At 39.9% G+C, this 25164-nt stretch overlaps 1 protein-coding gene across 1 annotated transcript in view; it reads left to right on the top strand.

Annotated features, from left to right (window-relative positions):
- The first annotated feature begins 307 nt into the window (after nucleotides 1-307).
- The window catches only part of JAKMIP2 (janus kinase and microtubule interacting protein 2), a 139388-nt gene continuing 114531 nt past the window's right edge, over nucleotides 308-25164 (top strand). Inside the window, 1 exon segment of the mRNA XM_028528235.2 lies at nucleotides 308-602. The gene's annotated coding sequence lies outside the window, so the exon portion shown is untranslated.

Here is a 25164-nt window from a genome sequence, read left to right as displayed (position 1 = left end):
CACAGACAGCTGAGCTGTTTCGTAGGTTACAGTTCAGATTTTGTTTCAATTTAAATGATTCTCTTCCCGTGCCTATACAACCTTGCCCCACTTTTAAAGACCCAGAGTCCAAAGTAGGAGAGACCACCAGCATCCCAGAGCGGAGCCGCTCAAATTCACTCCCCTCCAGCTCGGTCCAAACATCTCCCCTCCCCCGTAGTCTGGTCGTTCCCCATTGGTCATTACCATGACAACCAGCAGCTGCCGGGGCAGGCAGCTTCAACTGCAGCAGGGGTGGGGCTGTGGGGGAGGGGGCAGGAGAGGAGGAGCCAGAGGAGGTGTCTGCTGCAAGTTCCTGGCTGCTTCTGAGCTCACCCCATCCTCCGAGAGGGAGGAGGCCAAGTGGTGATGCTGGTGCTGCTGCCGCCTCGACTGCTGATACTCTAGTGGGGCTGGAAGGGTGGTTCCTATTCGCACCGTCGCCAGCCAGAGACGGAGGGAAAAAAATCCCAGCAGCCGCTGCTGATGTTGGGTTCGGAGGCTGCATCCGACTCGGTCACAAGGAAAATGGATTCAGTTTGCATCTCTCCCTCCTTTCAACAGCTTTTCCCGGTCTCAGCAAGGTAAGTAGGAGACAGTGGAGCTATCTTCTTGGTTCAGCTTGCTATTAAATGACCGGTGTATACATTTGTGGCCTGCACGTGAACAATGACCCTCTCAGAGTAGGAGAGGAAGACGCGGAGACAGAGATGGGGATGGAGATGGTAACCTAGAGGAAGGTTACTGGGAAGAGAGAAGTAAGAAGGCATTGGCTCCTGTTTTAAAAAAAAATGGTGTTCTGATTTTATCTTGAACGGGCTTTGAATGCAGAGTGAGCCACTTGCTTCCTTTCCTTCTAAGCTTAGCAACGGAATCAGAGGGTGGAAAGAGCCAACAAGAAATGGGTGTTTTGAAAGGAATCATTTCATTTGCAGCTCCCACTTACAGGGCTGGGCCTTCCTCAAAAACACCTTCGGTGCCTCATAAGCTTCCCTGCCTAATTATAAGGTGGTTTTGCTTATTTCCTTTATTGCTCAGGAAAGGCGGCCCTAGAAATTGAGCGTTCTCTTCCATATTCTAATGTATTCTTGTGGAGAAACCATTTGCTGGATACAGTTTCATTTTTCGTACATAGATTTGATTGTGAATATACAAAAGTACACTCTATGGGTATGCATATCATATATACACATGCTACTTAGCACTTATAGTGCATTTATGAAACGTATTTATATGCAGAACGTTCTTCGCAATCATTTTTATGGGTTATAATGTCCTTGCATGCTTGGAGGTAATTTATTTTTGAAACTATGCTCCTGGTTTGTAATATTATTCATTGGCTTCATTTGGATTAATGTGAGATTTATTCTAGTTATTGCCCCTTAGTTTTGTTGTGACCAATTAGGGCAGATGCCTATCATTTATCCCGTATCGTAGCCCTCGATGTGAATTTATAGCCTGCCTCTTTTCTTTATTTTTAATTAGGTTTGTGGGGGTTGATTTGAGAGCCCTGACTTGACAATGATCGGAAAGGGAGGTGGCTTGTGGTATTATTTTGTGAACAATATCTTGCCAAATGATTGTTGAAACAAATCAGCTTTCTTGAAATCCTACCCCAAACCTTTTCACGTTTGTGCCTTGTGTCCCAGAAAGCACAGGCGAGCTGGGTGGTGAAATGCATTCATTTTATTTAATAGTGCTGCTATTTGCTGTTCATTCCTTCAGTACCCAGGCACCATTTTAGAGTTCTCTCAAATGTTCCATTATGGATTTAGTTCTTTAGGTGGCCAAGTAGGAAAGTGGGGTTGTTTTGAAAAATCTTGGTGTTCCCTAAGTACCCCATTTCCAAATTAGCCTGCTTATAAAATGAAATGAAATATGAAGGAGTAAAGCTCAGCACAAGAATGTGTGGCTTGCAGCCCAAAACGGGGAGGAGGTATATTGTAGTTTGCAAATGCTTACTGGGGTCTACTTGACCTTTTACTATGTCAAGGCTGCAAGGCAGCTCAGGAGACTGAAGATGCCTGAGATGAATAGGGTACAGGGCTCCACGGCCACCCAGGGTAATGGATGTCATTGAATGAAAGCCAGAAAAACCCTTGCAGGTAAAAGTGTGTTAGTAGTATTACATTCATCATATGGACTAGTTTTATCCATCGATGTCATCTCTAATACTGTCATTGTCAGAGCAAATATTTTTTTACAGTATAAAATATCGGTATTTTTGGTTTTCATCTTTCATTTTATTTTACTCATGGCTACCCTTCAATTAAAAAATTTATGCATATTTGAATCAGGTTTAGAATTTAATTTCTCTGAGAATAGCTGTCTTATTTGGTTTATATATGGGAAAGCTCTTCAGCGGCTTAATGGGAAGAATGCATTTAATATGCTTATGGCATATCACATTGTATAGATTCACAACTCTGTAAAGTCATGCTACCATGTGCCTACCTAGAACAGCTCCCTAAAGTCCAGCAAGGAAAGTTACTGAGCTTCCACGTCATATCAAAATTTCAACACACCGCATCCTGAATTTTTTGGTGATCACTTCTTGCATCCAAAAATTACAATTTCAATATTCACCAGTACAGTAAGCTTTAAAGAATTAAGACATGTTATCGTCAACTCTGTTCTATGGTTTGTTTTATTTCCTTTGTGTTGACTTTTCACTGGGACATGGTTTTGTAGGTGAGGTTGGTGTGGTCTGAGCAGAGGCAAACCGCTGTAAACCCTGGACATGGGACGGATGGTCGTATGCCTCAGTTGTGTGGTCAGGCCGTGACGGGAATACAGGTCTTGATTTGGGCCCCACAACTTGAGATGATTACGTGGCCTTCTCGGAGGAGCCACAGAAAAATGACGTATGTTCAAAGGATTACAGTGTTGAACTCTAATTTAAGAAAGGATAAGGAGACTAGGATAATTTCATATGGAAAAAACTGAGAAATGACAATTATTGGCTTCAGAAGAGATGAGGGTTTGAACATAGAGCATTGCTTCTTGCCATTTTTCTGGAACTTCAAATATGGGCACTAGGATTTAACTCCATTAGGAACGATGAAGATTTTAAATACAAAACATAGAACTTCCTGAGAGCAAATGTAGGTTGTCACCTGGGTAACCAGATAAGGCAGTGCATTCTTTTCATCAGCACCTCCATGAGTCTGATCTAGACATGGATTGATTTGGGGTAGACTAGATTCTGTCTCAAAACCTCCTCTCTTTCTAAAATAAACTGTCCATTTAAGAGTGTGTTTCAGTTGATTAATATATCAGGTACTTCGAGACCTATAACAGCAAAACTCCATTTTGTGATGAACTTTTAAGTTACAGAATCGGGACGTTTTTTAAGAAATATAGTTGGTCATCTGCGTGGAGAAATTTATATGTTGTCTGGTCAGAATGCAGGGAACTGAACATCGGCCGGTTCACAAGAGCCCTTTCTCAGAAACTCTATGGAAGGTGATACCGTATTACAGTTCTTCCCTTCTGGAGGGTAATCTTGAAAAGTGAAATGTGGTTTCGTGGGGTCTAGATACAAAATAATTCAAGAGCCAGCAAGTTGATGTGAGAAAAAACTAAATATATAAAGGTACATTCTAGTTATTGTTTAAATGTGCTGTTTAACAGCAAATTAATTTTATTAAATATCTTTTTCTCAAGCACTGTCTTGAAAATGCCATTCTTGTTGAGACAGTGAATAGTTTGACTGGTATTTAAACTTTGGTAAAACTTGTTTTGATTGGAATAAAACACATTATCTGATTTCTCACTGTATGATAGGATGTGTTTTATTTCTTCAAGTGACCTTAAAACACATTTCAGGTTTTGTTTTTAAAGATTTTATTTATTTATTTTTAGAGAGAGGGGGCGGGAAGGAGGAAGAGAGGGAGAGAAACATTGATGTGTGAGAGAAACATTGATCAGTTGCCTTTCCTATGCACCCTGACCAGGGACCGAACCTGCAACCCAGGCATGTGCCCTGACCCACAGTCCAACCAGTGACCTTTTACTTTGTGGTAGGATACTCAGCCAACACCGACCAGGGCAAAACATATTTCCTTTTCATGGACATGCTTCAAGCCTCCGTCAGGGTGACTTACAAAGTATGTGGAGGGACACAATGGGTTTCTTCATTTCTCCTAGGTTTATCAAAGATCAATGCTTCTTCCCCCATAGTTGGGCCTAAAAGAAAACCAGATTTATCATGGAAGTTTCAGCATAAATAACCCAACAGTTAGTTTTTACTGAAATAAATAAACTGGATTTATACTTGGGCGTTAATTATTCTGGGAGGTCATTTACAATTCCTCCTGTTTTCACATCCCAGCTATTAATCTTGCAATTTAAAATGTGTTTTCAAATGAGATGAATTAATCAATTGGAAAACAACTATCTGTATACCTCTTACATAAATTACATCCTTGGAGGATATAAGATGTACACACGAGAAAGAGTTAATGACAAAAATAACATACCTTATATCAATCATCACGCTTTATATTAACATAATCTTTTGTAGTTCTCAGTCATTTTACATTGTTTTATCTTTTACTTATATCCCCACAAATTCTACCACTGTAATTGTTTTAAATAAATGGAAACAGTCTTAGAGAGGTTAGACTTGCTCGGGTTGGAGTTTGATAAATGCTCTAACTGGGATGGACCTAAATCTCATGAGCCCAGGTCTGCCACATTAGAAAATTTAACAAAATTATCTTGCCAGTTTGAATTTTAAAATATCAAATATAGCAAATCTGCATTAAGTGTGGCTCATTTTTATTTGGATTTTTTTAAATCCTCGCCATAGGACATTTTTTTGTTTCATTGACTTTAAGAGAAAGACAGAGAGGGAAACATTGATGTGAGAGGGAAACATCGATCGCCTTCTCACGTGCACCCAGGCCAGGAATGGAACCCGCAACCTGGATGTGTGCCCTGACCAGGAATCGAACCTGCGACCTTTTGGTCCATGGGCAGTGCTCCAACCAACTGAGCCACAATGGCTAGGGCTTTATTTGGGTTTTTATTTGAATATTTGAGGTGCCATGATTTGTTTTTTTGGTGATATTGAATTGGCTCAATAGATGAAGCATATGTTTAGGGCTTCAGACCAAAAAAAGATGCACACAAAAATTATTTTGGAGAAAATTTAGGATTCCTGATATTTCAGAAAAGCACAGAAGAATTTGTCTAAGGAAAAAATTAGAACTTTGTTGGTCTGATGTGTACTTATTTTATGATTAAGTATTATTTTATTTTTAATGGGAAGTTAGGGAGTAACAATTTTATTCGGTGCTTTGCACCTTGAAAAAAACTTAGGTTCACCTCCATCTATGTATACTAAGCATCTCTCCACCTACATGTTCTTAAAAATAAAAATGACATTAAATAATAAATAAATGTACATCACTGGACAATTGGACAAATACTTTATTCTTTTCTGAAATATCAAAAGTCAAGTAGCACCTTTCTTCAGAATAATCTAACTTTTGGTGCCTCCCTTTCATTGCAAATGCCCTCGCATAGACTTTGGTGATTCATTGTTGGCCAGAGAGCAAATGATGCCATCTGAACTGTCATCTCACATTCATTATCCTGCAGTCCGAGTGAGATCTGTCACACGAAAGACGTTCTGCTTTGAGTTAGTATTCACCTGTACAATTCAAGGTTGTCTTTTAAAGGCTTTTTTCACATGTAAAAAATGCATGCTTTTTGTGAGGAGAAAAAAAAGATAATAATGAAATATTTAAAAAGAAAATCACCCATAAGCCTACCATCAAGAAATACTTCCTCTTAGCATTTTGAAACATTTCCTTCTAGGGGTTTTCCCCCCTATATGATAGTATAAACATACTCAGGCATACAATTTCATCAATGGGTCATACTCTAAGCATTGTTTGATAGTTCTTTTACTATGTTAATGAAATACGTCTCTACTAAATTTTTAATCTCTGTGTGCATTTTTTTGGATGATCCAAGATGTTTTCTGTTTTCCCCACTTAGGGCTCTTTGCACTTTAAGTTCTTATTACTGATTTACAGCAGCTGCGAGTCAAGCATTATTTTCAGGAAATAAGAGATCTGTTACCCAGGTTTGCCACTACCTCTCACAATGGGCATTACATTAACCTCTGTCATCTCTTGCCTGCTGATAGTCAGTGAAATCCCTGTTTGAATCACTAGGAATTTCACCAGGTGCGTGCATTAACAGCAGTTAAGAAACAAAAACAAATCTTCTTCAGATTCACGTTATTTTCCCCAGTATGGTGGTGGCATCCCGCAGTCTTAACCTCTGTGATTAACTCAAGTCCTTTATGAAAAAATATGTAAATGACACACATTAGCTGTCACATGACTTCTCAGACTAAACTAAGATACATTTTTGGCATGTATATTCCTTAAACCAGCGTATATTTTTTATTTTTTATACTTTATATTTTTATTTTTTATTAAAGTACAGTTGACATATTATATTAGCTTGAGGTGTATAAAATAGTGATTCTGCATTTATATGCCTTATGATGTGATTACCATAATAAGTCTATTATCCATCTGTCTCCAAATGAAGTTATTATGATATTACTGACTTTATTGCCTATGTTGTACATTACATCTCCCTAACTTATTTATGTTAAAACTGGGAGTGTGACCTGTTACTTCCTTTCACCTTTTTTATTCATTCCTTCCACCCCTTCCCATCAACTATTGGTTTGTTTTCTGTATTGGTGAGTCTGTTTCTATTTTGTTTTTAATGTGCATAAAGTTTTTCAATGAAAACCCACTCATAGTCTCATCGCCTTTTAAGCTATGAATAGTTGGATTCTTCTTACAATTTACATTTGAGCTTTAATATGACTCGTTTTAGAGGTTCACACATATAGTACTCTCTATACACAGTTTCCCTCATAGCATTTGTCAAAGTTGTAATTATAGAGCTATTTATTTGCTTACTTTATTTTCTCTACCCTTCACCGGATTATAAGCTCTATGAGGGCATAAAATGAAACTGTTAAGAGCAAATGACTTGGCACAGCATATAATATGCCCAGTAAATACTGGTTGAGTGAATGAATGGATTATTGCCTGGAATACTTCTGGTTTAAGATTGTTGAAGAGCTTTTCACTAGTAGTTCCTTGCACTGTTTTATTCTTTTATTTTTGCTATAAAGATAAAATGGATCTTGTATTCATATATGTGATATTCTCAAGATTTCAAATTGTGATAAGAGAAAACCACATTTTAAACATAACACATCACACCACTTAAACATCCATCATTAAAAATTATTCACTATATGCGATGACATAAATAAGAAAAGCTGTGGATATTTTTTAAAATATATTTTGTTGATTATGCCATTACAGCTGTCCCATTTCCCCCCTTCACTCCCCTCCCCCCTGCACACCCCTTCCCACCTACATTCCTCCCCTTTAGTTCATGTCCATGTGTCAAAAGTTCTTTAGCTTCTACATTTCCCATGGTATTCTTGCCCTCCCCTGTCTATTTTCTCCCTGCCATCTATGCTACTTGTTCTCGGTACTTTTCCCCCGTCTCTTCTCTTCCCACTCCCCTGTTGCTATCCCTCCATGTGATCTCCATTTCTGTGGTTCTGTTCCTGTTCTAGTTGTTTGCTTAGTTTGCTTTTGTTTTAGGTGTGGTTGTTAATAACTGTGAGTTTGCCGCCTTTTTACTGTTCATATTTTTAATCTTCTTTTTTTTAGATAAATCCCTTTAACATTTCATATAATAAGGGCTTGGTGATGATGAACTCCTCTAACTTGACCTTATCTGAGAAGCACTTTATCTGCCCTTCCATTCTAAATGAAAGCTTTGCTGGATAGAGCAATCTTGGACGTAGGTCCTTATCTTTCATGACTTGGAATACTTTTTTCTAGCCCCTTCTTGCCTGCAAGGTCTCTTTTGAGAAATCAGCTGACAGTCTGATGGGAACTCCTTTGTAGGTGACTGTCCCCTTGTCTCTTGCTGCTTCTAGAATTCTCTTCTTCATTTTTACCTTGGCTAATGTAATTATGATGTGCTTTGGTGTGTTCCTCCTTGGGTCCAACTTCTTTGGGATTCTCTGAGCTTCCTGGACTTCCTGGAAGTCTATTTCCTCTGCCAGATTGGGGAAGTTCTCCTTTGTTACTTGCTCAAATAACTTTTCCACTTGTTGCTCTTCCTCTTCCCCTTCTGGTACCCCTATAATTTGGATGTTGGAATGTTTAAAGATGTCCTGGAGGTTCCTAAGCTTCTCCTCATTTTTTTGAATTCTTATTTCTTCATTCTTTTCTGGTTGGTTGTTTCTGTCTTCCTTCTGGTCCATTGATGTGAGACCCAGTTTTCTTTACATCATTATTGGTTTTCTGTGCATTTTTCATTTCACTTAGTGTAGCTTTCATTTTTTCATCTAATTTGCAAACAAAATCAACCAATTCTGTGAGCTTCCTGATCACCAGTGCTTTAAACTGTACATCTGATAGGTTGGCTATCTCTTGGTCGCTTAAAAGTATTGGCTATGGGGCTTCCATTTGTTCTTCCATTTGAGCCCTTTTTTTGGGGGGGGGGTCTGGTCATGCCTGCTATGTAGTGAGGGGTGGAGCCTTAGGTGTTCATCAGGGCGGGTCAACCCAGTTGCTGGGTTGTGACACTGTCTGTGGGGGCAGAATCTGAGAGGGGACAATGGCGCTTGTTCCACTCTCTGTTGGATTTCAGTCCCCTCTGCTGCTTCCCCCAAGCAAATTGGGCCCTTCTGGTGCTGGTTCCGAGTGGGTGGGCTTGTGTACATTGTAGGACTCTGTGGGTCTCTCCAACGAACTCTCCTGTGAGGCTGGGAGTCTGTCCTGGCACCTCAACTTCCACAAGTGTTTTCAATCAGTGCTTTGAGGCTTCATTTCCCGGTGCTGGAGCCCTGGGTTGTGTATCCTGTCTCGCTGCCCATTTTCATCTGTTTTATCTGCGCTCGAATGTGTGACTGTGGACAGCCAGCTGCCTTGTGCACCTCACTGGGTCTACTCATTGCCTCCCTGCGCCCTCGGGGAGCCTGCCACAGGGGTCTGCCAGCCCACCGCTTTTTCCTGCCGTGACCCCTTTTCACTGGCCACTGACTTAGCCCCTCTTATCAGTCTGGATGAATGGTTGTTGGGACTTCCGTACAGTTCAATTTTCTGTCCTGATTGGTTTTTTTTTTGTTTCTAAATTCTTGTTGTCCTTAATTTTGGTTGTGTGAGGAGGCACAGTGTGTCCACCTATGCCTCCATCTTGGCCGGAAGTTCCTGTGGATATTTCTTTTCCTCTCTTGTGGTTCTTTTTACTCTGTTTCAAAATGAATTGCAAGTCAAGAATAATGACACCATTAAGAGACTACCTTTGGTTTCAGTGTACATAATTTATTAAAATAAATGCGTAATTAATTAATATTAGCATCAAATTGCATGATACATACTCATAGTTATTAGGCTATTCTAGAAATCCACCCTAATAAATTCACTGATTATAAACAAATCATTTCTTAATATCTGTATCCAGAAAAATCAAGATGAAACAGAAATGGTGGTAATGATCTGACTCAACAAATAAATTAAGGCAGCATCTTGCTTTCGTGAAAGTTTTGAAATCAAATATAAACTGAGTAGTTTGGAAGAGTGGGGTATACTTAGTAAATATAGAGAAATATCTTCAAACCGATGGGAACAGCTCTCCTGGGGCCTCAAATGCTGATGCAGCTAAACAAGTGTGAGGAAGAAAGAGTCTTCCCTTCTTTTTCTGGCATCTGCATCAAGATCATTTACTGCATTGCTTGAAATTCTGGGGTCCAACTGCAATTATAATCTACATGGAAAACTAAGTCTAAGTTTAGTTGATCCTATCTAGTCAGAAAACAATTCATTGGTCTTATTTTCAAGAAGGATATTTTGCTGAGATCATTGTGAATCTTTAAAAAGCCTTGCCAGCATGGGCTTAAGAAAAAAGGATGGTATTTTCATCATGCCTTCTGTTCCAAACTGGAAGTTTTCCCCTGGAAAATGCTATCCATTCTAACCACAATGAAAATGTAAACCAAGCAAATGTTTCTCACCCACATTTCTTATCTGGCCCTTTCTTACGCAGCATTTCATAGAGAGAGGTACCTTCCAAAAATAAGCTAAGTTCTTACTTTATTAGTCATTACTGATCCATATTTAAGTCCCATAAACTTTTCATAGGTTAGATATACCTGATTTGAACACATACTTCAAAACAAAAATTGGTTTTTTAAATGCAAGAATACTGATGGAAACAACCAGAAAGAATGTTTTAAATATGTACCATTCTATAAAATTTAGGATATAGTGTCATTCTACCAACAAAACATAAAAGAATGACAAGATGATTGACAGTGTTTTTATGTAACAATAACCAGTCTGGAGAGTTTACATTGAAAATCAACACTGAATTCACATGGGAATTCACAAGATTCTAATTCTGCCAATTGGCACTGTCAAGACAGAGAGAAGGACTTAGATGTTTTAAAGGTGTTATAGCTGTGGCTGGTGTGGCTCAGTGGTTGTGTGCTGGCCTGAGAATTGAAAGGTCGCCTATTCCATTCCTGGTCTAGGGCACATGCCTGGGTTGAGGGCCAGGTCCCTGGGAAGAGGCGTGTGAGAGGCAACCAACCATACATTGATGTTTCTCTCCCTCTCTTTCTCTCTCCCTTCCCCTCTCTAAAAAGTAAACAAATAAAATATTTAAAAATAAAACAAAGATATTATAGATCCCATGTTGCTTTCTTCTGCATTTCCTAGGTGATGCAGATTATGAAAATGGGTACTCAGGAACCTCTGGGGTTCTCCATCATCTGTCCCACCCTGGTTACCTAGACCCAGAGGAAGGAATTACTCCCACTCCATTGGCTCAGTTTCTATCCCTTGTGTTTCTTAAGGAGGAATTAACTGGTAGTTAATTAACCATAAAATGAATCTTGAATTTTAGAAAACAAGAATTTTTTGCTGTACTAAGGAAAACATTTGAATTATAATTTATTTTTATTTTTAAAGCACTTCTTTTAGTAAAAGCATCTGCAAAATTTAGAATTGATAGTATTTTGAGCCAGGTGCCTAAAACAGTAATCATTAAACATAAGCCTTAATTTTTTAAAAAATAATGTAACAGGAAACCCTTACCCCTAGTCACTTTTGCATAAAAGAAACATTTAGCCATCTTGCTCTCTTCTTAGATTGTCCATGTTTTTAGGGCCGCAGGGTACAGTGTGACACTCTGAAACAAGAAAAAGGAACATATCAGCTAGCAACAGGGAGATTGATTCTTCTACCACTGTGTGACCTTCAGTTTTTATCCTCCATGGAGTCCAGTCTCTAAACCATGCTTACACATGCCCGATTCATTCTAATCCTCCTATCTGGATGGGTTTGCCTCTTGTTTTCCAGTTTCTCCTAACTGTGGCATATGATTTTACATTTTTCTTCTTTCATTCTACTCACGGTTTTTGAAGTCAAACCTAAATGGTATAGTCAAGGTCCCTGGGAGGTGGCAAATAGACAGGATTAATATTCCTAGTCAAGCACTGGTCATTTGCTTACTGAACTTTCACAAACATTGTGTAGTTTGAAACCATTAACGGTCCAAATTTATTTTATATAATCCTCTTGCTTTGAAACATCGATCCTTGGCTGCGTAGTGAACAGTAATCTAAGCAGAATCGATCTGTTCTTAGCTCACATGGTATTATATCACTTAACCACCTCCTTGATGTCCTTAAATGCTGTTTGACTAATGCAAGGATCTTTATGACTGAGAGTAGCTGATGAAATAGAAGGAAAACATTTTGTTCAGGAGACAGTAAATTTGCAAAACAGCACTCTCCCTTGGTCAATCTGAAAAAAATTTCAGATTTGATGCTGACTCATCTCCATTATTTACAAGAATTGAGGATATCCATAGTTTCAGATTTTCTTCATAATTCAAGTAGAGCAATTGATTTCAACAATGAGTGGAATAGCTTTGACCTTAAAAATGAAGCTTTCTGACTATAACACATACAAAAAGAAGAAAACAGAATGGCTTACTTTTTTCCTAAGTTCTCCAGGAAAAGAGGAAGAAGACTTAAATTCTTGGAAGCACCTGTCACGTATCTGTTATACTGTTTTCATCCGTGTCCACTTTTGGAATTCTAACAACAGAAGCATTGTTCTTCCCACATTGCAAGAGGAAGGTGAAGCTCAGGTTCAATTTTCTAGCCAAAGCCCCGCAGTTAGGGAGTTCAACGCTGGCATTGAAGTCGGGGCTGATTGTCTAGCACAGTGGTTAAAAACTGAAACTGCGGACTGGACACATCTCATGTGTAAGTGTTTGTAAACAACAATATATATGCCTCTGGCCCAGTATTTTTAAAAACATATTTTTATCCAAAATTTTTATAATTTTGACATTTCAAAAACCATCTGAGTTATCTGTCCCCTCTTAGAAAATAAGAAGACATGGCATCACGAGGCCCCCGTGTCCTCAGGGCGAGCACATCTGGAGGTTGGAATGGATGTTGCTCTGGGCGGGTGTTGCACTTCCTCGGCCCCCAGCTCTCCCGCACCCTCATTTGATTGGCAGTAACTCTCGGGCCCTTGAGACAGTTTGGGTTTTGATCCCTGTTTAGCCCATTTTCCTTCCACGACACCATGTTATTTCCCAGTTAAGCATGGTTTTTGTTCTTCGTGGAAACGTTCAGATGTCAGTAATATGGAAGCAGAAAATGAATGTGAAGGAATAACCCAGTATGTAAGTTTTTGATACAAATGTACTATCTGCGTGAAGTTTAAGGTTGCTGCTTTGGTTTGGTGGTAATCACAGTGAGACCGTTTGATAATTTGCTTCAGATGTTTCCTCCTGTACCCTATCAATTATTTGTTCTGTCTCTTTTACAATTAGCGTGCTAAGGCATTTTTCAAAAACAGTGAACATGTTTAATACTATACAAGTTACAAAGAACTTTTGAAATCGAACAAATACATAGAGATACTATTATATAATGTTTATTTTATTATATTACATTATGTTATATTATTTATAATTATCCTCAGGGTAAAGTTCAGAGAATCTACCTGTATTCAACATCACTTAACTACTAAGTGTAAAGTATAGAATTCAAACCTGGATTTATTTATTTTGTTAGGATTTTATTTATTTTTAGAGAGGGAAGGGAGGGAGGGGGGAGAGAGAGAGAGAGGGAGAGAGAGAGAGGGAGAGAGAGAGAGGGAGAGAGAGAGAGAAACATCAATGTGTGGTTGCTGGGGGTCATGGCCTGCAACCCAGGCATGTACCCTGACGGGGAATCGAACCTGCGACACTTTGGTTCGCAGCCCGCGCTCAATCCACTAAGCTACGCCAGCCAGGGCTGGATTTATTTACTTTAGATTTTTTAAGATAAGATGCTGCCCCAAACAGCCACAGCGTCCATCAGTAATGTGAATCTGAGCCAAAGAATTATGACGTGGTCTGACCTGGTCTGTAAGTCCTAACTCAGGCACTAAGATGACTTAGGTCCTTTGGTTATCCTTGCCAAGTCTTTGCCTTCACATACAACCAGTGGGTATGTGAAAACCAGGAGTTTGGCAGGGGGTGTGGATAAATACTTCCCACATCTGTATCGTTATCATCATTACCCACTCCATAAAAACCTAATTGAAGTTCCTCAAAATAGGAGGCATTCATAGACTCCAATTATTAGCCCTACTCCCTGTCCAAGAGGAGCTTGTGTTTTTAAAAGGACCACATGTAACTAGAATATTACCATATTATCACTTACGTGGAATACACAAATAGCACAACCATTTCCATCAGAGGCTTTGTTTTTGAGAATTCCCCACTGCGAATTATGTTATATCATTCTAGCTGGTGGACCTAAACTGCTAATGCACGTGTTGAGGAGAATGGATCTGAATTGGTAATCAATCCTTTCTTTCTCCACCTAAATTATGTCTTTCGGTTGAGGAACCAAATACGATAATGTTTACATTAGTAAATAGAGATTATTGAGGCATGTCAATCTAATTTTTGGACTAAATTCAGCTTAAAATAGCTAAGAAAAAAAATTTCAAAATGTTTTTGACATTAATATTAGTGGTTGTTGTATTGGTTTTTATTTGACTATGCTGCCCCGGTGCCAGGCCTGGTGCTAAAATCCTCGCATACCTTGCACCAACACAATTTTTAGGAGGCAGTAGTTATACCTATTTCATACATAGCTGAATAAGATTTACTTAGGTAAAGCAATGTAATTCCTTTTTTAAAAGATTTTATTTATTTATTTTTAGACAGAGGGGAAGGAAGAGAGAAAGAGAGGGAGAGAAATGTGGTTGCCTCTCATGCACCGCCTCCCCCACCCCCTGCCACCACCCGCACCCGGGACCTGGCCCACAACCCAGGCATGTGCCCTGATGGGGAATCCAACTGGTGACCCTTTGGTTTGCAGGCCAGCACTCAATCAACTGAGCCACACCAGCCAGGGCAGCAGTTTAATTTTTACTAAAGATTATTTAACTAATAACTGGTACAACCTAATTCTGAACTCAAATCTGTCTGACTCCAAAGTCACTCTTAACTGATGAGCTATATCACTTTACTGTTGTTATGGAAATTTGATTGTGCTCCTGAAAATTAAGTTAATGAACAGAAAGGCACATATATATTTAATGTTATTGTTAAATATGTTAATCAAGACCCCATACTTGGTAAGTGAAGGATAGCAAGAGTCTGCTAAAATTTACATTCAAGAACAAAGTCCACATATCCACAGTTTCCTCAGTGAGGAAAAAATAGGGAACCAAATGAATCCTAGTCCTAAAATAAGGCATTTGAAGATTTTGTGTTTAAAGAACTAGTAAGAGATCATGTGTAAGTTATATGTATTAGTAGAATACAATACAAGATTTTATTTATTTATTTATTTATTTTTAAAGATTTTTATTCATCTATTTTTAGGGAGGGAAGGGAGGGGGGAGAGAGAGAGAGAGAGAGGAAGAGAGAGAGAGAGAAACATCAATGTGCGGTTGCTGGGGGCTATGGCCTGCAACCCAGGAATGTACCCTGGCTGAGAATCGAACCTGGGACACTTTAGTTCCCAGCCCGCGCTCAATTCACTGAGCTACGCCAGCCAGGGCGATTTTATTTATTTTTAAAAATTATTTTATTGTTGTTCAATTACAGTTGTGTGCATTTACCCCCCACCCCAGCCAAACCCTCCTCCCTCCCTTACTTCCACCCCCCCCCCTTGGTTTTGTCCATGTGTCCTTGATAATTGTTCCTGAAAAGATTTTATTTTTAAAACAGACATTTAAATAGGAATTAAATATATTTTAATAAAAGAAAATTACCTAATCATCCTTCCTATTTTTTTCAAGCAATAGAAAAGCAAGAAAATATTTTGTGCATTGTTTTTGACAATTCTTAAACTACAAACATTTTCTTCATGTCTAAAGAGATTCAGAAAATAGTTTTACCAGAATTTCATCTCTGGAAAATATTCCTAACTGCAGAGTGGACTGAGCAGCACAAATCCCAGAGTCCTGAATAATACTGTTTCTGTGTGCTTATGGCTTCCATGGTGCTAAATTCAATGCAATTTAAATAATTTATTGTTTAAATCTTTTGCCTTTAGTGGAGAGCAGGAGTTTTGGCGAGTACAGGTTTTGGTGAGAAAAGGTTGAAACCTTGATTTGTCTTTCTGTGTGTACAGTTCAGCTACACATGATATGTTCATTGTGACCTGTCCCGCCTGTAGAATACAGGGAAGCCCTTTAACAGTATGTTGTGGAAAATGGTTTAGTGACATAGAGAAGTATGTAAGATGTGCCTTTTAAGTTAAAAAAAAGTCCAGAAGTCAAAAGATGTCATTTAATGCCAGTTGTGAAAAGGGCAAAAATTACACAAATGTATGTCCGCTTTTTGAAGGACCAAAATAGTGTAATTCAAAATATTAACAGGAATAATTAATTCTGGGTGGTAAGTTTATGAAAAATTTCTTCATTGAATTTTTGGTATTTTTCAAATTCACTAAAATGCATTTATTTACCTTATTTCATTAGTAAAATCTGGTGAATATTTTTAAGTTAAAGTTTTTTGCCATCAAAATTTTGAAATTATCCACAAACCCAACGATTTAACCATTTAGAGTGACAGTTCGGGGCTTCTAAAAGGTGCGAGGTTTGCTCTCTCTGTGTCAGAGGTCCCAAGTGGGTCCCCATGGACACCCACCGTGCCCCTGAGCAGCCAGAGGGGGAAAGGGAAGGCTGGGAAGATGGGAGCCAGCCCATCTTCCGGAGCACTCACTGGATGACCTCCTGAAGTTTTTGGAAAAAGATCCTGTCACAAAATGGGTTGAAACCCAACGATATAACTCATATCATTAATAGTTTATGTGCCAAAATATCTAATTTCTTGAAAAGCTGAAATTTTTGACTTTCACTTAGATATTCATCATCTTGTTTTCATCAGCCTCCAGTGGTTTTAGTTCCTGGGATTTATTGGGATCGGGGTTAATAATACAAAACTCCAGGCTTCAAACTCCATGTGATGTAGTCAGAATTCATTTTCACTGAAAACCTCGACGAAAGGATAATTAGAGGAGAACAAAAATCCACACACGTTATTCAAAATTTTGATTCTTTCCCCTTTCAGACATAGACCCAGTTATCCCGCCATGGAGGACCTGAACTCCTGCCATCAAGATGTAATCTTATTTTAGCTAAATTACATGTGTTCTTTAGTGAAGAATTAAAAATAAAATGTGAATGCTTTTTAGTGACTATTTCCCCTTACTATATATTACACATTTTGCTTTTTTTAATTTTTTAAATATTTTATTTATCTTTAGAGAGAGGGGAATGGAAGGAGAAAGAGAGGGAGAGAAACATCCGTGTGTGGTTGCCTCTTCTGTGTCCCTCACTGGAGACCTGGCCTGCAACCCAGGCATGAGCCCTGACTGGGAATCAAACCGGCAACCCTTTGGTTCTCAGGTTGGCACTCAATCCATTGAGCCACACTCGCTAGAGCTATATTGTACATTTTAATAGTGTACGTTAGGTTGTATATTTTAATACTCTGTGACAAAACCTATCTCAATTGAGAAATTGTAAGGTAACTCAAGTATCTAGTTTCTTATGTGAATTACTGACAAAAGGTTATCTTTTTTTTTTCATGACATCACCTGGTGAACCTGTTTGATTAGACACTAGAAGATATTGTAACATTTCAGATTAAAAGAGAAGTATAATTTATTCTTCAAGCCAAAATGCAAATGAATATTCTTTATATCTGTGGTTCTGGTTTTAATACAAAGAAAATTGAAGTTTAAAAGTAGTTCTAACACTTCCAGTGTGTTTTTCTAAGTTAGGTGCATGCGTGGAGGAGGAGAGAGTGGGGAACAGAAGGACAGTAAGTGGCAGCATTTAGACACTAAAATCAGGCCAAGAGACAGGGAGGCCTTTATCAGAGAACATAAGGACATTTGCCAATTGGGTACCAAACACGTGAAGATCTCTACCAGAAAGCTTGGTTAGGAACATCAGCCGAGGCATGTGAATGAAGAAAAACAATAAATTCACAAAGGTTGAGTTTATTTACCTAAAAGTGGGCGGAGAGAGGGCATTGTAACCTACCTCACTTTAAAGTTAAGAAAAGAATGTTACCAGTGACACCAAATCAGTCCACAAGTCATCTCCTTTTTCAGGGAAGCACAATGGGGACTTTAAAAATAAAACAAAACCACAGAAACAATTCACTTTGCAGCACAACTAGTTGGCTGTGCTCTGCACTTCACTCACTTGAGTCTTTATCACTTGGGATGTGTTAGAAATCACGATCAGATGAAGTAAGGAAGGACTGTTAGGTTCTGAAGAGGAAATTGCACATGGCTTTCTAAAGGTTTTTCCCCTTTAAACCCTTCCTAGTATATGAATCTAATGAGGCCGTGTGCATGGGTAGTATTGGAAGACGTGTTAGAGACATTGATTCCAGCAACAGTCAAGGGACTCTTTCCTTATTGTTTTTACCCTGCGTTTACATAAAAAGTAACTCAGAAAGTGAGGAAAAATATAAACCCGGAGGGAAGAAGGTCACTGAGTGTTTAATGAGAGCCTTGACCCCGATCCACCTGTCTTCAGTGTGGTGGTTCTCGTTCTCTGAGCTCTGATTATTAGTACTCCAGCCTCAGTGTTAAATAACCTGTCATTCTGCCCCGGCAAGGGTTGCTCAGTGGTTGGAGTGTCTTTGTAACTGCAAGGTTGCCGGTCTATTCATGGTCAGGGCACGAACCTAGGATGCAGGTTCATACCCTGTGGGGGCGTGGGTGTGTGCGACACCCAGTCCAGACAGTTATGACCCCCTGTCCCTGTGTGGATCTCTGGTCTGGGTGTGAACGAAGGCAACCAAATGATGCTTCTGTTGCACCCATGTTTCTCCCTCTCCCTTCCTCTCTCTCTCTCTCTCTCAAATAAAAAAAAATGAAAATGTCCTCGGGTGAGGATAAAAAATAATAATAATCTGTAATTCTTTCTCTCTCTTTAGTCAAATGCCACTGAGGAAAGAAAGCTTTAAAACCCTGGCAAATCTTTTAAACTCTTTATTTCTTTTAAGTAAAAAGATAGTCTTGGGCTATATTACCTCCAAGAAGAACCCTTCCAACTACAAATGTGTTTATGACTTTGTGGCTTTCCATCATCTTTTCTGGCAGTCGGGTGTCAGAATATATGCTTCCCAAGGTAATAAAGCTCTTTGTCACTTTTCTCTTTCACTGTGTTTAAATATGTGTGTGTCCGAGAGAGAGAGAGAGAGAGAGAGAGAGAGAGAGAGAAAGAGAGAGAGAGAGAGAGAGAGAGAGAGAGAGAATGTTGCCATTCAGTTTAGCAAAAGGTCATTAAATCCAAGCCATACATCTAAAAAGCCATATAATGTGGTATACTGCTAAGCTAATTAGTCCATTGCATACAGTATCGAGTCTCCTTTTTCTTGACTTCAGCCCAGATCCGTAAGTGCTGGTGTTCCAGTCCAGTACAAGGTGAATGATTGATTGACAGAGATATTGTTGAGAGTTTTTCTGGCTAATTTAAAGGGTCATATTTGATTATTTTTAAGGACTCTTTCCACTCAACATTATGAGTGCACAGCAAGTAGACCCCAAGGCAGGAGCATTCTCTGCCCTATAAAATATTTGCTCTTGCACATTCAGAAAATCACTTTTTAGATTTCTCTTTGCAGAGGCCATGTTGGAAGCCAGCTTGCCATATGTGTAATATTTTAATCAAAGTATAAATATAGCTCTGCCTGAAAGAAGACAAAAATAAATGAAAGGGCACAGGGATTTTGTTTTTGTTTTTGTTTTTTTGGTTCTCCCCCATTTCTCAGGACACCTTTTGCTGTTATACGTTGAGCCAGTAGAATTCTCATGAAATCAGAGTATCCTTTGACTTTCACAGATATTCTTTGCCCACAGTCTCAGTCTTGGTACCAAGTTCACATATTCCAGCTGCAGTTTTTTTAAGGGTGACCTAGTGTGACACAGTGTGAAAGCACAGAACTGGCATTCCAGAATCCTGGGTTTAATGTGAGTTAAAATAATCATGAACCATAAATGTAGGCAAGAAATGAAAACCCTAGGACTTAGATAAGCTAAACGAAAACCAGCAAAGCTGTCCTGCCAGGTTTAAAGCTGTGACAAAGGAAAGCCACAAAACCTGGTCAAGGAAACCAAAGTGATTACATTGCCATGACCCACAAGAAAAGAACCAGCTTCCTTGATGGTCTGGCTACTAATAATCATGCAAATTAATGTTGGGGTCATTTCTCTTCCGGAAAATATGCCCTATTGTTTTACATTCCTGGATCTTTTCCTTAATTTACAAAAGGAATTCTGATAAACCATTATTGTCATTTATTAGTATTTATTCAGTACATACTTATAAGGTCATCCTTCTTAGTCACTCTAGTTGTTTTTCTTTAATGTACCTGTTATGAGCATGAATTGCTCTTTCCATAAATTATAGATTAGTTGTAGAGTTTCATTTATCACTTTTGCTTAATTTTATTCAGTGTCCTTATCATTTATCTGTGCCTTTGCTCCAGGATTCCCTGTCCCTCCTGACTCCTTTCAACCTTTTTTCTCCACTTGCTGTGGTACGTTTCATACCCTGGATCCTCAGACTGTAAGACGAATCTTCGGCTAGAGGGGTAGTGCAGCGTGCTCAGATGTCCCCTTGTCCGAATTCCTTTCATACTTTTGATCACTACTGTACTGTTGAGTGCATAATTGTTCTCCTTGTTTCAAATGTTCTCATTTTGTTTCCACAACTGGACTGAAAGGCTCTTGAAGAATTTACCATTCTTCTCCTCTTTCCAGAAGTGGAAGCAAGCCTCTACTTTATGAGTGAATCTTGTATATCATGTACAATGATGGGTGTTCTGCATCTTATCTCACGTAAGCCTGATAACTGCTCTTGTTAAATCGGTATTAATATTCTCATGTGTCGTGGGAAGTCACTATATTCTAGAGAGTTTGCCTACTTTCCTGAGGCCACATGGCTGTTAGTGTCAAAGCTGTCTGCCTCTGGGTCTCTAAACATCTTTATTTCACCAATTGTCATAATGGTTGATAACAGGTCACTTAAATGTGGTCGCTCATTTATCATTTTATTTCATGTCCTACTTTTCCATGCTCTTCCTTTGTTGGCATAGTTGAGGTAGTGGTGGAAACATTAAATATAATGAACTTTTGGTTATCTGTTTTTAAGTGGTCTTCTCTGTTCTTGCCAAGTTTTTCTTCCTCTCTTGGAGTCTTCTCCAGGGTATTTTTTTCCATTACCAAGACTGTATCAAACCTCCAAGTGCCCAATTCATTAAACTGCTCCTCTATCCCAGGAACAGTGTTAAAGACCAAGATACATGGCTGTGCTCTCTCTGTTCCCTGCATGGAAAAAAATCCCACCTTCTCTCTGTCCATTTGAGGTTCTGCTCTGCCTCTAAATTAAAATACTCTCCCAAATGTGGAGGCACCAGACTCCAGAGACCAAAGGCAGTGAAGAGGAAGCAACAATTCCAGGCTATCTTCCCCGCAGTGCCTCAAGGATGTTGAGAAGCCCAAGTAACCTGACCCCAGCAGGAGACCGCAGAGCAGAATATTTACAGAGAAAATGCTGAGTAGGAGAAGGTTTCTCTTCAAATGCGGTAGCTTAGCAGGAAGCAGGAGAAAGCCTCGAAGCTGCCCCCAAATTAACCATATTTATACAGTTCTTACAACAGTCTTGGCACATAGAAAGACGGTAGGTGTTTATTAACTCCATGAAGGACTAATACTGGGGCCGGTACACAGTGTCTATCACCAGGAGCATCACATTGTCAAATACAGTAGCCTGCGTGTTTTGCATAAATCAGAAACAGTGATATAATTTGTCAGCTCTTTTCTTGCTGTATAACTGATGAGAACACATTGATTTGGGAGCTTTTTTGAGACTCTGTCCCTTTAAAAAATTCTATTTATTATAAAAACAGATATAAAGCAACATTAGAGGGAGAAAGATTCCTTCCACCCCTCCTGTTCTAACTGTTCTATTGCTTATATTTCCTTCCACCCTGCCTAACACATACACGAGGTCACAGTTATATTTAGAGTGAATATGAATTTGTGCAGGGCCTCACACCTCTCCCAGTGGAACAGTGTTCCTGTACCTGTGGAGGACAGAGAGGCAGCTGTGGATTCTGAATCCCATCCCCTCCCACCTTCCCCAGGTCTTTTCTCCTGCACTGGAGAAAATCTCTTCATTCTCTTTCCCCTGAAACATCCATCAAGAACTGAGTTCAGTTCTTGACATCGGCATATAAATATGCTCGTGTATCTCACGCCTTAAAAACTTTTGCTTTTGACCTCAGCATCCCCTTTTTAATCAGTTCCCCAATTTCACTCTGCCCTCCACGGCAAGACTTGTTGGAAAAGCTGTGTCTCAACACCGTCTGCACGTGCTCGCCCCCGCTTCCTCCTGAACTCGCTCTCGCCGGGCTTCCATTCCCATCTCTCCACGGAGACTGCATTTATCAACTCCCCAAGAACCTCTGCAGTGCCAGACTCTAGTTATTTAGCCTTTTTTTTAATCTTGACCTTTTCTTAGCTTGACCTCTCAGATAAGACTGTTGACCAGTCCGTCCTTGCTGTTTTTTCCTTCATGGTTTCTATTACAGTACACTTATTGATTATGTCTTCCATTTCACCAGCATGCTCTTCTCCTTTCTTGTGCCTGGTTCCTTTTTTACCTTCTACTTCTAAGAATGTGGGTCACCAAGGCTCAGGCCTACACCTCGTTAGGCTTTTGTCGGTGTTAGAAACGTTCCAACCGGTAGAGAGTTTCTGAGTTTACTCCAGCCAAACTGATGACAGTTGCCGGGAAGCAAAATCTCAACGGACTGAGGAAATGCTCCAAAAATGGCAGTTCTACCACTTACTTTCTTCATCAGAATCAAAGGGGAAGGTAAAAGGGGGGTACATGAAGTTCATTGATGATAGATTAAGGAGGTAAGGGGAAGCTAAACCAGGGAAATCTTTGGGATCAGACAAAAAGTAACAGGAATAGATACACACTTCTTCTACACTTGTAGATATAGGATAGTGGACAGTCAATAATTAACATGATAAAAATAACAATGAGGGGGTTTGTGGTCTCTGCTCTGGTGGTTGTGTCCTGAGAGGCGGGGGAGGAGAGGAAATGACCCCGACGTGCCAAAGCATGTTATCGTAGATGCAGAAGGACAATGGACAGGCTCACATAAGAGAAAGAGCAACCTTTGTCGGGGAAGATACCAGTCCAGGACACGACTTTGCAGTTGCAAAGACCTCCTTTTAGTTAGGAAGTTTTATTTTCAGACCATCCTCTGTGGCGACTCGAGGTCTCTGAGTCTGTAAGGCCGCCGTGCAGGCCTCCCCTGAGCTTGTCAGGTTTAGTATGTGGCCCATTTGTTGCGTACCCTCCGGTTACTCTGTCCCCAAGTAATCTCATGCATTCTCATCTACAGGATGACAGCTCTCATTTCTGGTCCTGACATCTGGGAAGTGCAGACTTAGACTCAGTCACCTACTTAACATGTTCACTAATGTGTGTACTAGTCTCTCAGACTTAATAGGGGCAACGTGTGGACCCGTCACACTCGGCACAAACTCGTCCTTCCCCAGTCTCTATCTTATTCAGTGGCATTAACCCCCTAACATTTTTAAGCCAGTTTGCCTTTGAGTTCTTTCTTTACCTGATACCCCACACCTGGTCTGTTAGCAATCCTGTTCCTTGTACCTCAAAACACTCCCTAACTTGGTCCACTTCTCTACCTCTGTTCCTCCCTTTCTAGTTAGAGCCGCCACCTTCCCTGTCTAAACTACCTCCGGAACCCCTGGAAGGGTTGTGTGCTCTTCCCCTGTTGCAGTAAACTCTTGCCACAGAAAATGGGGCAATGCTTCTAAATGTGAATCACTTCAAAACTGTCTGATCAAGACAGACTCCTCATCCAAGTTTGCCCAGCCCTACAAGTGGAACTTGCGCCGCTCTGTAATGTCACCTTCTGCTAGTCTCTTCCTCGAGCACCCCACTTTCTGTTCCTCAGGCAGTGCCAAATACTTTCTATACCTGTTTAGATAAAGTTGTAAAATTGAAAAATAATAGACAGTGTTTTGATCGCTCCAGTACTTTTGTGTTCTCATTGCTGGTCTTGTGGCATTTTAATCAGAGGAGTCAAATTTCAGGGACCCATATTATTCCCTGAATAATATGGGTTACTAAACTGTTCGCATGACTGCCTTGGACTCTTTTACCTAAAATAAAGTCTATGAAGAAAACCTTTTAATAGATAAATTTGTCCTTCAAAGGTTAAATAACATGTGATACAGTTTATATGTCAATTAAAAATTTTTTTCTGGCTTATATTATCACTCCTGTCATGGAAAAGGAAACCAGGGTCCAGAGGTGCCATGACTAGGCTGCGGCTAAGGGACAGAGGCTGGATTTCACCCAGGCCACTGACTCCCAGAGCCACTGGGGTGCCCTCCCTGACTGAGTCGACTTGACTCGTGACATCTGCGACTTCTCAAAGGTGTTCTCTAGATTTGTATACAAATTGAAAGACCAAGTTGAATCCTGTGGCTGGAGCAATGTCCCCCAATGCCACGTATGACTGTTCTGCTCCTCCAGTCAAGAAACAGTTTCGGGTAATTTGTGTTCTTTGCCCCAGGGGCTGCTTCCATTCCTTGTCTTTTGGGTTCTACGTTTTTGGTAGTCATATTTCCTATGAATGGAATGGTGCCCCCTCTGCCTCATGCCTTTTTAATTAACAGGGACTCATCTTTTTCTCCACAAAAACTGGTTTTCTTAATCAAATAGCATAAATTATAGCATATATGTCAAATTGTCTCTTCCTCACGTGAATTGAAGTGGCACACACTAGGACAGAAGCTAAATATTTATTGGGTGCATGTTGTAAATGTGACAGCATCTAGCACAGTCACCTGGACACTGGAAGCACTGTGTTATTGTTCCTTTGTCTTGTCTTTTTTTCACCTCCCTCCCCTCTGCACGTCTGATGTTTTGTTCGCTGTTGCTCACCTGTGTTAACAGATGGCAAAGTCTAGAATCAGCAGCTACCACATGGGAAGGGTAGAGCATTGACTGTTTATAGTGGCGCGTCCTGTCGGAGGACAAATGTGTGCAGCCCCGCACTTCTTTGGTGACTAGAAGACAGTGCGGCCTGTCTCCCCTCCTCTCCGCCTCTCTGTGTACCTGTCCCCTGTTTCCACTGAGTGGGGAACCAGCCCCTCAGGCGACTGTCTGAAAAAGATTTATTTGATCTTACTTGTAAAGCTTTTTCAATTCCTCGAACAAAAAGAAATATAAATACAGTGCATCATGCCGGACAAGTTTTTTTTGTTTAGTGTTTTATATCCATGAGAACTTTCCATGAACAAAGCCTTTTTGAATGGCTCAGAAGTAAAGCACACAGTGATTCTAGTGTTCTAATCTCCGCACGTACCAGGGTAAGGGGTAAGGGCAGGGGCTTCCCTGCTATTTCTTATTGACCTTTACGGACAAAGTATTTCTCCTGTAAAGACAACACAAATGCGAACTGTCTTTGATA

This window comes from Phyllostomus discolor, chromosome 13 (assembly GCF_004126475.2).
Source record: "Phyllostomus discolor isolate MPI-MPIP mPhyDis1 chromosome 13, mPhyDis1.pri.v3, whole genome shotgun sequence".
In the NCBI taxonomy this organism is placed as follows: domain Eukaryota; kingdom Metazoa; phylum Chordata; class Mammalia; order Chiroptera; family Phyllostomidae; genus Phyllostomus; species Phyllostomus discolor.
This window is presented reverse-complemented; position numbering and strand designations above follow the sequence as displayed.